At 35.8% G+C, this 13,409-nt stretch overlaps 1 protein-coding gene across 2 annotated transcripts in view; it reads right to left on the bottom strand.

Moving 5' to 3' along the window:
- CHRM3 (cholinergic receptor muscarinic 3) overlaps nt 1-13,409 on the bottom strand; it is a 307,699-nt gene that overhangs the window by 188,860 nt on the left and 105,430 nt on the right. The gene's annotated exons all lie outside the window — the stretch shown is intronic.

Genomic DNA, 13,409 nt, shown 5'->3' with positions numbered 1-13,409 from the left:
TTACATTCAACCACTCACTGGCTCTCTCTGCTTGATGATCCACAGTCATGTATCACTTAATGGTAAAGTATATTTATCAACACCACCTCTCCTCAATCTTCCCTTCTTTTCTCTCTCACTCAAACATGGCACCATTGCTATCCAAACATGTAAGCCAGATCCTTAAAGCTGTAGCTTTTCACCTTCTTCATCCTCCAAATCCTATAAATTCGACCTCATCAATGTTGCTCAAAGCCACTTCTTCATTCTCCCCATCCCCGCCATGCCTTAGTGCAGGCTTGATCACTCCTGTCTCAGACCACTGCAGTGGAGTTCTACACTAGTTCTCCCTCTCCAGTCTTTCCCAACACCCACGTGACCCTCCACACTACTGCTCGTTACCTTCCTACGATGGGAATCTTTCAATTGCTCCCCCACAGTCAGAACTAGGTGCAAGTTCTCAGGCCCCAGCTCCAGCACCCATGGCTCACTCATGCAACCTACAATTGCAATTTCCAGGACACTGCATGTTCTCTTATAATTGATTTCTTTGAACAGGCTGTTCTCTATAAGAACATCCACTCTCTCTTTATTAGCCTAATGTGTACTTGAACTTCAAGAGTCAGATAAACCTCAAGATTCAGATAAACTTTAGGAATCAGATAGAGTGACATTTCCTTTCAGAAGCCTTCCCTGCCCCACCTCTGTAGAAGTCCTGCCTCTTCCCACAGCCTCCTCACAGACGTCTATTTCAGCGGCACACGAAAATGTCATAGCTGCAGTGCTGCTCTACTTCCTCTATTCAACTGCGCAGGTGGAGGCGGTCTTTGATTCTGCAGTCCCCGTATCTAACACACGGGCTCTCAAAACTGTGCTCTCAAGTCCCTGTCCTCTTCACACTACCAACATTATTGCTACACCAAAGACCTTTTGTTTATGGGGATATATATATATACATATATATATATATATATATATATATATATATATATATATATCTCAATACTTACCATATTAAAAATTAAAACTGGGAATTTAAAAAACCATTTAAAAATAGTAACAAGCCAATTACACGTTAACATAAATAATATAGTTTTGTTGAAAAGAGGCTGTATTTTTTAAGACAAACATTTATTCATAAGAGTAGCACTGCTTTACATTTTTGCAAATTGCATTAATGTCTGGGTTTATAGAAGACAGCTAGATTCTTGGTGTTGGTTCTAAATTCAATCTGTTATGAGATATGTTGTTTTAGTTGATATACATGAAGAAACTCCAGCTTTGCACAGATATGTAGATAGGAGAGAAGTATTTTAATAGTTTTTTTTTTCAGATAACTGTGGATATTTTACCTTGAAAATGCACCACAATTCAACAAAAATGTTTCTGTAAATTTGAGATGCAATGGAGTCTAAAACAATATCTCTAAGTTTTCACACTATGTTATATTAAAATCCATTGTGTATTGAATGAATCTTTTGCCCATGCACGATCTGATAGCATCTTGCATTTTTTTAGAAACGTTGGCTCCCTGGGTTATGCAGGACTTGCAAATTTCAACATGCTTCATTATATAATACGAAAAATGACATTAATTAATATCACCACCTGTATCATCAGAAAAACTCTTTAAATATTATGAAGCTGTCAAACTCACAGTGATGGAAATAATTTTTCCAAAATTTCATTTTTACTTGAAAGCTTGAATTTTACTATTGACAACAAGTACTGTCAACTAGTTTCCTTGATGTGACAGCTCATTTGACTCATTTTTGAGAAAATATCTGCAAAATACCCACCTGAATAACCAGTTTGTCTGTTAGTCAGTCTTTCAAGTACAAATGCCATCATGAAAAAAGCAGTCAGTTCAGTTTGCATCTGAAATAAGTGCTCAAGTTTTTAAAGACAAACATCTGCTTCAATATGAAAAAGAAACTTAACGTATACCTCACACTGTGCACACAGTATATCAAGGACATGTGTACTCAGGATGGAGGTTTAACACAATTAGTTGGCTTTTTTTTTAATTGCTTTGTCACAAACATTCTTAAGTGAAAGACATGTGGGCAAGGGAGCGTGGAGGATTACTACAACTCCGTGACCCTGTCTCGAGCCCTGCTAAGGAACTAGCAGCTTTACTTACTGTTGCTTTTACACCATCAGAGCAAATGTCAGCAAAGTACACATCATCTTAGTGTTAGAACCTGTACTGACCTAGAACTCCCTGAAAGGGTCTTGAAAACACACACAGCTCCCAGAACACACTTAGAGAGCTGCTGGTCTAGACGACATAAAAAACACAGGTGCGCTCAGAACACTGTGAATGAAGGAATCGTGTTGATTTCATCTATCACAATATGATAGTCCTTTTGATGGCTCTGAGGACATATGTGAGTGTGTGTGTGTGTGTGTGTGTGTGTGTACACAACAGAGACCCTGTCTGCTCGATGAAATGTTTAGAAGACGGTTGAGTCCAAGTTAGAATGAGAAACAGAGGCTTTGTGCTAAACATTTCCATTCTGATTTGGGAATAGACTACCCAGAAAGAACTGAGTTATTCCATTAATTGTACCAACTTCAACTACAAGGGAATATAACATTATTGCTTCGTATTATATAGACTTGTCATTGATGCTGTTTTAATTATTCTGAAAAGCAATTTATCCACACAACTGAGCTACTAGTGTGAAGTTATAAAAGATGGGATAGACAAAGATTAAAAGATTTAAAAGACTCAACCAAATTGAGACAGAATACTGACAGATGGGCATGGTGTATTCTAGGAGATTTTGCCCCTCCTCCCATCACTGTGTCTACATTAATTCCTTTACCAGAGAGTTGGCCACAGAATAGGTATATGTTAATGTTACATAAACCAGAAACTCAGGATTTTTGCCGGAAGCCCTAAGGTCTCATTCTCTTATATCCTTATTCCATTCAAATGGTCTGCAACTCTGACCACAAATGTTAATTTTAGCTTCTGTCAGTGGGGTGACATGAAGTGTGTATGTTCAGAGAGAGGCATGGTGTTTGCTCCACTGTGTGAAACCCTTATCACAACAGGCAGAGGGCTGGTTAACTCTAATCCTGCTGACATGGTGTGCAAAGGAAGTTGTTATGTAAATTAACTTGATTGGGGTATCACCTTTTTAAGAAAGGTATATTTTCTTGTATTCTTATGGTGTGACAAGTATAATCTTGGGAAAACTCAACAGAGAAACTTCAAGTGTGTTAGATATAGTATGTTTAAGGTGCCCTTGTCCCAGGATTGTCAAATTGTGCAGGTGCAAACTAAACAGATGTGGGTGATTAGCCTTTCACTCTAGGAGAAGACCTGTGGAGAGCCTGCCAGTACAGCAGGTTTGCAAACACACCTGTAGACTTACCATTGGCCCTAATGATGCATGCGTCATTCAGTGCAGAAAGCAAATGGTGAGGCTGTTTTTTGTGTTTTGTTTTCCCTCCCCCTTCTCTAATACTCCTCTCATGGACGCTTAAATAAGTTACTTTGTCCCTTGCTGATCTGTGGAGGCAGAGTACCCAATTAAATTGCTTCCATTATAAAAACACATACAGCCAAATACTTTGTATAAAACGCAATTCAAAACCTCTAATAAGCATCACGCAACAGTACCACAAAAGCTTTTTAAAATTAAATAGAGACTAATAAACAATTGGTGATACTAAAAAAGGTCAGAGAGAATGCCTCACTGTCAAGGGATCAATTGGCAAAGAAATTATGAAACTGACATTTTGAAAGGAGAGATTTTAATATTCATTCTTTTGGGTTCAGGGGCAAGCAACTCAGAATAGCAATTATATCCAAACAGAAGATGAAGACTTTCAAGGAAGAATTACCTTCAAAACAGGCTATATTAATATATGATAATAACTTATAGTTACAGATAGCTGCTTATGTGCCAAGTACATTGTGGGTGCTTTATTTGGATTTTACCATTTGATCTTCACAATAACTCTATGAAGTAGGTACTGTTAGATCCCTATCACACAGATGATAAAACTGTGGCTAAAGATTAACTAATGTGTGTAAAGTGATTGACACAGTGGAAGGGTGGGGGGAGGTGAAGCTGGTATCCAAGCCCAGGGTTGCTAGCTCTAAAAGGTACACTTTCAATTGTTCCGGTACCCTTCCAGAACATCTATAATTCTCTATTGAATCATTATTCATTTGACAAATATCTAATAAACACTCTACTTATCAGGTCCTGTAAGACGCTGACATTATAATAGTAAATGAGAAATTGTGCTTATTTTTTCGCAAACACCCAGTTTCATCAGCAAATCATTTCCTAGAGTTGGTTTGGTAGACATTTATTGTCATTTCGGTTTTCTGAGAAGGAAAACTAAACCAGAGGTTGTCCAGGATTTTACGCTCAATCAAAAACAGAATGATTACCCATCAATTCAGCCAAGTGCTTTGTCCACTAGATATCCCCATGTGTGTTGTAGAGAATGAGGAAAGTAATTGTTGAGATCATAAAGGTGAATTCTATCCCCCAAACCTGGTTCAACCACTTGATAGACCTCTAGACACAAAAACTACTTTAATACTTTATGCTTTAAAGTATATGGTAACATATTTTCTAAAAGGTAAATAAGAATCAGTTAAAATAAAGAAAATGGGGGGAAATAAAACTAAAGGCAAACAAATGAAGTCTAGCTTAGTAATATGGTACATTAATCCCATGGGTATTATGAATTTACCATCATTTTTTTAATCTAAAGCTCAGTGCCAATAAATACACTATTTGTAATACAAGGTAAGACATATACCACTCACAAAACACCAAAATTACATATTAATATAACAACATCTAAACACAAAAAAATATAATAGCTAATATGCTAGATCAGGGGTTACCAAACTTTTCATTAAAGGGCCTGAGAGTTTCTATTTTACGGCTTCTGTGGCAATTACTCAATTCTGCCATTTTGGCACAAAAGCAGTCATGAACAATGTGGAAACAAATGAGCATGGCTTGTTCCAGTAAAACTTTATTGACAAACACAGGCAGTGGGCAGCTTCTATCTGAGGGCCGTGGCTTACTGACCCCTATACAATACTGTGGGCATATGGAAGAGTTTAAAGACATTTACACTAGTGTTTTTAGTAATATTTTATAGTATTTTAAATACATGTTAAAAAGAGAGAAATGTACATATCTCAGTAATCAAGCTATATATTTGCTAGTTTGAATTCAAACCAGTAGCCACTTTTTTTTTTTTTTTTTACCCAATCCACCTTTACCCCCTTGAAAAACTTTGTCATTTCCAGGTTGGAGTTTAGGGCAAAGAGTCTTTCTAAAGTGTTTAGCCAGATAGCAAAACTCTCATTATTGTTGGTTAAACAATTCAAAATTCATGATCTGACTCTCAGGCAGCCAACCAACAGCATTTACAGATTGGTCACAGAGTGTTCCGCTATTTCTAAGCATAATGGGAATTCATGCTTGGAGGAGTTTCCCTGTCATCAAGAAGCTTAAAATATAGTATATGAGTCAGCTGTACTATCTTTATTTATGCAGTCAAACATTTGGCATAAAAAGTATGAACATCCATAGAAACAATCGGTGTGTCCAGTAACAAGATAGAAAAAAGTACATCATAAGATGGAATTACTCTAGTATGTAAGATACATATGCTCTAGTATATGTTAATAATTACTCTAGTGTATACTTTAGCATACATAAATTCATCTTCAGCAGAAGAATATTCAATTTTAGTTTATGTATGTATATTTCTACCTAATATGTTTATTCATTGAACTTACAATATTTTAGAAACAAATGCTCAGTAATTTACTTAAAATTCATTTTCAAGCTCCAATTTAATTGTTATGACAATAGAAAAATTGAAATATACTAGTATTATATACCACAAAAGCAAAGAAAATACACTGCCATTATTGTAGAAAATAATGAAGCTAGAATTTTTCTAATCACAAAATAATTTTTAAGAAATCAAAATAACTTGCAAAGTGCAAAATACAAGTGTGATTGAAAAATACAGTGAATGTTTAAATTAAAAAAATATTACAGTAAAAGACAATTGCCATTAATCCCCCTCAAAATACTCCCCCTCACTTTGAATACACTTATCCCATCGTTCTTGCCACTTTCTGAAGCAGTTCTGGAAGTCCTCTTTTGTGAGTGTCTTTAGTTGCATTGTTGTGGCTGCCTCGATGTCCTGAATCGATTCAAAAGATTTACCTTTCATGGTCATTTTGACTTTGGGAAAAAGCCGGAAGTCACACGATGCCAGATCCGGTGAATAAGGTGGATGAGGACACACCGTAATGTTTTTATTTGCCAGAAATTACCATACCAGAAGGGATGTGTGACACAGAGTGTTGTCATGATGTAGGATGAAGTAAAGACACTCCCGAAAGAGGGCTTCCAGAACTGCTTCAGAAAGTGGCAAAAATGATGGGATAAGTGTGTTCAAAGCGAGGAGGAGTATTTTGAGGAGGATTAATGACAACGTGCCTTTTATTGTCATAAATTTTTTAATTTAAACATTCACTGTATTTTTTTTAATCACACCTCATATGTTGTGGGAGCAAATTATGTTAGAGAGGGAGGTAGGAGCTAGATCAAAGGAGACGCCATCCTGAAATGCTTACCTTACACCTACAGGGGACAGGAAGAGTGCCTTAGTGAGCACTACTGTTGGAGATCGTGCCGGGGAAACAGTGATGAGGGAATGGGGAAAGATTAAATGTGAGAATACGTAACAGGCTGCTTTAGTAATCAGATCCAGAGAAGATAAGGGCCTGAACTAAGGCACTGGTATATGAATGCAGAAGAGAAAGATTAGGGATATTTAAATGGTCTTGGTAATTGATTATATGAGCGGGGTCAGGAAGGAGAGTAAGCAACTAGAATTTCTAACTTAGATGCTATTGTGAAAAGTTGAACTATGACACATAGAAACTCAAATGGATCAGGGGAGGAAGGTTAAGGAGCTCTATTACAGATATGTTTGGAGCACCCATGTGGAGAAAATGCTGGATTGGTAAATCATTATTTTAGAGCATTCTAATATTAGCATTTAGTAAATGTGTTCCATGTACCAGGACCTGTGCTAGGCACTTTACATGTATAACCTCAGTGAATCCTCACAATAGCCCTAATGATATATACATTTTACAAATAAGGGAACTAAAGTAGCGAAGTTAAGTAACTTTCCAAAGCATAAGCAATTAAATAAGTGGTACAGCCTGGACTTCAGCCCATTAATTCATATTCTTAAATTGTTTCTTAAGGACTATCATATCTTATGATAATAAAACAGCTCAACCTGAAGAATACTACAAAACATGATTGCTTTCGCCCATGCCAGCCCAACAGGACTACTGTTTGGGCTTTACCATCTGTATTATCAACAAATGACTTGATCAAGAGAATTACGTGTACTGCAATCCCCTAAGAGCTCAAGACATACTTCTGTAAATTGGGGAGGTTTATAAGGACCAGATTGTACTCATGCACTCCTAAGTCAATGTTCTCCTCAAGTCAACACTGTACTAGTATCTACCAACATGGCCGACAGAGGCAAGATTTCTGGCTTTGACAATACTGATTTGGGTAGAAAAGAAGGGGCAGGTTGGTAGGTTTTCAACCAAAGTAACAGAAGTTGCACATCTTGGCTTCAGTGTATATCAGCTAAAGGCCGAAACACACCCATTCATCAAAAGGAGTTTGTTTCCCAGCTTCTTGTGGTGTAAGCCCCTGAGTATTTGGCGAGCTCTGCAACTCGGCATTCACTTGAATCAGGGCTGTGAAGTCTGCACCCTGGGGCCTCATGCATATGTTCTAGAATCAGCAGAGTCTAAGTGGTGAGAAGAGGAAGGCCCCCAAAAAGTCTGTATCAGCCCTGGGTCAGTCATCACGTTGATACAGAAATTCCCAATCTAGTTCTAGAACCATCTCATACAATTTGCCCCAAAGGACAGGGATCATATTAAACCACCAACATCCTACACACCATTGGTGTAGTGAGATATAGGATATGAAGTACCAAACACTGTCTGGCACACACAAATTGTCCAATATATATTAGCTATTATAAGTAGTAATGGTATAGTTTAGTAATAGTAGTAGGAGAGATGAATAAACATTGCCTAATTGTTGAATTTGCCAGTCCTTACTGACCCATTAGGCATTTAACAAATAAAGTTGAAAATATGTTAAAAACTCTAACTGATAATATCATCTCTATCAAAGATAATATAAACTACTGACATTTCAAAGAAAAAATATTGACAACGTATTAAAATTTAAAAAAAATAGAAGCTATAATTCAATTATACTATAGAAAACATTTTAATTTATCTTCATAATAAAGTATCTGTACAAATTATTAAACACTGTTTTATGCTCACAGAAGGGAACTGTTTCACATATTCAATATTTCTGGCAAATAACTGAGTGATGATACCTTCTATATAGCTAAATAATGGAAGTAATTATATCTTCCTCATGAAAGCATTTTAGATATCAGACATTGCAACTCAGCAATATTTCGCATATTACACAAAGAAAGTAAGAGATAGGAAGCAGAGAATATTGAGTAACTTCATAAGTCTCCATTGACTCCAAGTGCTAATCTAGGAATAATATATGTATCAATAACCAATTGTCAAGCTTTAATCAAAACAAATTAATATAGTGATGATACAACCAACCAAGTCTAGTTTGACTTTTATTTTGAATTTTTATAATCTCTTAAGTGATATCTGCTCTCTATCTACCCTGGAATGTACTCATATTTAAGGAACCAAGATAAAATAAATATGAGATTTAATAAAGTACCATCATGTTTATGAATGTTCTCATAATGAATGCATAGTTTTCAGGCTCGAAATTCATTTAAATGGTCATCATCAATGCCACCCTTGCATATGTTAATTTAGCACTAACTGAAATGTACGATTGTAGGAAGTTATATTTAATACTTGAAATAATGAAGGTTCTTAACTCTAATATACATGCATAGCAGACAATGCATTTGGATTGCTCAGTGTGCTTACAGAATAATAAATAGCTCAGTGGAGGAAAACTAAGATGCAGATATGCTCAATGAACAAAGTCACAAATCCAGTAGCCAATATTGTCAAGACTAGAATCTAAGTCTTCAAATTTTGTTACTTGTGTCCTTTTTGCTATTAAATTGCAAGAGGAAAGATTTTGTAAATTGGTAAAAATAATACTTACTGAGGGTGGGTTGGGTGGCAATAATATCCGCTCATGAAACTGTGTATATGTGAGGGGTTAGAAGCATATCACTAACAGGGGCTAGGAATGTTCCCATTGGGTTCTTTTTGTTGGTTGGCTCTGAAGTCAACCTGACTGAAACAAAGGCACACTTCATAAGACTGGAAGAAAGCTGGCTTCATCTCCCCTACTACTATTACTAAGACAAGACAGGGATGTCCCCTCTCACCACTGTTATTCAACATAGTATTGGAAGTCCTAGCCAGAGCAATCACGCGACAGAAAGAAATAAAAGGCATCCAAATTGGGAATAAAAAGTTAAATTGTCACTTTTTTGCCGATGACATGATTCTGTATATGGACAACTCTAAAGACTCTACCAAAAAACATTTAGAAACAATAAAAAATTACAGTAAAGTTGCAGGATACCAAATCAATGTACAAAAATCAATTGCATTCCTATATACTAAAAATGAAATTTCAGAAAAAGAAATGAAAAACAATTCCTTTTGCAATTGCAACAAAAAGAATAAAATACCTAGGAATAAACTCAACAAAGGATGTGAACAACCTATACACTGGAAACTATAAGACATTATTGAAAGAAATTGAAGAGGACACAAAGAAATGGAGAGATATTCTGTGTTGATGGGTTGGAAGAATCAACACAAATGGCCATAGTACCCAAACTAATACACAGATTTAGTGAGATCCCTATCAAAACCCCAGAAGATACAGAAGAAAAAACATCAGATTTGTATGGAATCACAAAAGACTCCGAATAGCCAAGCAACACTAAGAAAAAAGAACATGGTTGGAAATATCATACTCCTTGACTTCATTTTATACTACAAAGTGATAATAATCATAACAGCATGGTATTGGCAGAAAAACGGACACACATACCAATGGGATAGAATTGAGAATCTGGAAACAAACCCACATTTATACGGACAGATAACTTTCAACAGAGGAGCCAAAAACATACAATGGAGAAAAGAAAGTCTCTTTAATATATGGTGCTGGGAAAACTGGAAAGTCACGTGCAAAAGAATGAAACTAGACTGCTATCTGTCACCACATACCAAAATGAACTCAAAAATGGATCAAACACCGAAACATAAGACCTGAAACAATAAAATGCATAGAAGAAACCATAGGTACCAAACTTATGGACCTTGGGTTCAGAGAGGATTTTATGAATTGTCCTCAAAGGCAAGGGAAGCAAAAGAAAAAATAAATGAATGGGACTATATCAAACTAAACAGCTTCTGCACAGAAAAAGAAACCATCAACAAAACAAAGAGACAACCAACCAAATGGGAGAAGATATTTGCAAACAACGCCTCCAATAAGGGGCTAATATCCAAAATATATAAAGAACTCATATAACAACGACAACAACTTCAACAACAAAATCCAATGAGAGAATGGACAGAAGACCTGAACAGATACTTATCCGAAGAAGACATGCAAGGGCCAACAGATATATGGAAAGATGCTTAACCTCACTAGCTATCATGGAAATGCATATCAAAACCACAATGAGATACCACCTCACATCTGTTAGAGTGGCTGTTATATACAAGACAAGGAATAACAAGTGTTGGAGAGGCTGTGGAGAAAAAGGAACCCTCATACACTGTTGGTGGGAATGTAACCACCAACATTGGTGCAGCCACTACGGAAAACAGTATGGAGATTCCTCGAAAAATTAAGACTAGAATTATCATACAACCCAGCAATCCCTCTTGTGGGTATCTACCCAAAAAATCTAAAAACTTTTATCTAAAAAGATATATGTACCCTTGTGTTCATTGCAGCATTAGTCACAGTGGCCAAGACATGGAAACAACCAAAGTGTCCTTCGATAGATGACTGGATAAACAAGATGCGGTACATATATACAATGGAATATTACTTGGCCCTAAGAAAGAATGAAATACTGCCATTTGAGACAATATGGATGGATCTTGACATTATCATGCTAAACAAAATAAATCAGATGGAAAAAGTTGAGAATCATATGACCTCACTTACATGTGAGTAGAATATAAAACTGAAAGCAACAAATGAAGAAGACCAACAAACAAAGAAACAAAAACTCATAGACACAGAGAAAAGTTCAGTGGTTACTAGGGGTTAAGGGGGGAGGGAATGGTAGAAGAGGGTAAAGGGGATCAAATATATGGTGATGGAAGGAAAACTGATTCTGGGCGGTGATGTATAGATCCAATGCTGATGTATAGATGATGTATTATTGGGTTGTCGGAAAAGTCATGATGCATTTTTGCAACAAAAAAACATAGAAAAAATGTGTCATGACTTTTCTGACAACCCAATATTATAGAAATGTGCACTTGAAACCTATGTACTTTTACTAACCAATGTCACCCCAAGAAAGTTAATAAAAATAAAAATAAAAAACACCTATGCAGAACAAGATCAAATATGTTGCATTGTATCGAAATGCTTGTCCCTTGAACCAAAAGCTGAATGAGAATTGGAAATTAATTATTTTTCATTTTCTTCTTGGGTTTCATGGTCTGGAATGCCTTTCCCTACTCTTTGTTGAGGAGACAAATTTTACCCATTTTTAACGTCCATCTTTAAAACACTTCATTGTCCTGGAAATCTCCCTCATCAACTCTGGTGCCCTCCTTTACCTTCTGCAACATTTACTTGTTTATGCTGCACTGTTATATATTTTTTTATCTCATTTATATTATTCTCCAATGTTTCACGAGTGTATAAAATACACGAGTGCATATAAAAGCTTAACACTGCTTTTGTATTTCCCATTATCTTTCTATAAAGATAATATATATCAATTATCCCACGATGAATTTTCAATGCAGGAAACATTTCAATGAAAACATTGAAATTTGTTTCATTTGGATGAAATGATTTCATTTGGATAGACAATATGTAAAAGGTGTTTATTTTTTCATTCTTTTCTAATGTGTTAGGAGGGTACTTTTTCTGTACTTCATTAACACATAAACACCTATTCTGACATACTTTCAGTTTGAAACTGTAGTGCCTGTTAATGAAATTCATTTATGTCATCCATGGGCTATACATTCTTTATTATGTTTTAGAAGCCCTGAAACATTAATGATTACTCAAGAAAAATGTCATCCCTCAGGTTTAATGCCATGCCTATCATTTAAATGTATTTCTTCCCATGGGATCCTGAAATACTTGGGATTCTGACCTAAGTAGAGCTGGCGGAGCTGGGGAAACAGTGAGTCTTACTGTAAGGTGACCTGGAGGACACGTCTCTCTCACCCATCACTAACCTCATCTTCTGTATTTAGCGTTCCCTTTAAAGAGAATTTCGCTCATAGACTTGGACAGGGACTCATATACCGTGTCTGTTCTAAGAACTAAAACACATGGAATTCTCAGAAACAGGCATCATTACACTGTATAGAATTTGGGCTTTTGACACATTTTCTTAAACTGAGTACTCCTTTAATTGGATCACTTGAATAAAATTATAATATTTAAAATTTCACAATATGTAATTCTCATAGCATATTAATGGATAAAGATCCTTGCTTAAATACATTTGTTATTCTCAAATCCTATTTCAGTGAAGTGTAAATGAAACAAAAATAAAATTTAAAAATACATACTGCCTCTCAGTAAAATCATTCCCTGCCATAACTGTTTAAAGAAGGAAATTTATTCACGGAGAAAATATACATTCAAATAAATCTGCAGGGCTATCACTTTTCTTTATTTTCATCATATTCAAGGAGATTACCACTTTGATCATATACAAGGAGACTTAACAATACTCAGGATTTCCAACATGAATTACATAAGACTTTGTTTTCTCTTTAAATCATGCCTGTTTATACACTTTCTAGTAAAAGCTCTGGAAATCACATAATAGCAAATCTACAAAGGAAAATGAAACCCTCAAATTTCCCATATCTGTACCTTTAAGGTTTGGGATAAGCATTTGGAAATATCAGGAACATTTAAAACATGCTCATACTTAGCTCTTTGTTCACGTGGTAACTATTATACCTGCCACATGGAAATGTCCTGCTTTGCACTTGAGAAAGTTGGAGCCAAATGAACTAGAGCAACATTCTTTGATTTTAATAGTCCAAGCTTAATTTTAACACAACTTTTAATTCTATTCTAAATTTTTTTTTGAGTGGGTGCTACTTTGTCTCT

This window comes from Hipposideros armiger, unplaced genomic scaffold (assembly GCF_001890085.2).
Source record: "Hipposideros armiger isolate ML-2016 unplaced genomic scaffold, ASM189008v1 scaffold_113, whole genome shotgun sequence".
NCBI lineage: Eukaryota > Metazoa > Chordata > Mammalia > Chiroptera > Hipposideridae > Hipposideros > Hipposideros armiger.
The sequence above is the reverse complement of the archived record's forward strand: the minus strand, read 5'-3'. Positions and strand labels throughout refer to the sequence as shown.